Source organism: Eurypyga helias, unplaced genomic scaffold (genome assembly GCF_000690775.1).
Source record: "Eurypyga helias isolate BGI_N326 unplaced genomic scaffold, ASM69077v1 scaffold29037, whole genome shotgun sequence".
NCBI classification, from domain to species: domain Eukaryota; kingdom Metazoa; phylum Chordata; class Aves; order Eurypygiformes; family Eurypygidae; genus Eurypyga; species Eurypyga helias.
Window position 1 is genome coordinate 1600 of NW_010261522.1, and position 344 is coordinate 1943.

Here is a 344-nt window from a genome sequence, read left to right on the forward strand (position 1 = left end):
TTCGCACCCCGTCTCCGACCCCTGCCCTGCCGGCTGCCCGCCCCCCAATCCCCCACCCACACCGGGACGCAAGAGGGTTTGCACCAAACCAGCCCCCATGGGGAAAGGACGAGGGACTTGCAGTTGTGCTGCTCTGCCCAGGGTTATCCGTCAAGAATCAGGGGCCCACCTCTTGTGGGATTTGGATTCAAAATCATGGCATAAATATAGAAAAAAAGTGTACTTTGATTTTCCTGCTGGTTTTACCTACATTTCCTTACAATGTCGTTTCAAGCTACCGTACTGCCCGTCTTGTCCCAGCTCCCCGGCTGGGCTGGTGGTGCGGGGAGCTGGAGAGGAGTGGA

At 56.7% G+C, this 344-nt stretch overlaps 1 protein-coding gene across 1 annotated transcript in view; it reads right to left on the minus strand.

Moving 5' to 3' along the window:
• The window catches only part of LOC104512435 (scavenger receptor cysteine-rich domain-containing group B protein-like), a gene marked incomplete at its 5' end in the record, with an annotated part of 3323 nt that overhangs the window by 778 nt on the left and 2201 nt on the right, over positions 1-344 (minus strand). The gene's annotated exons all lie outside the window — the stretch shown is intronic.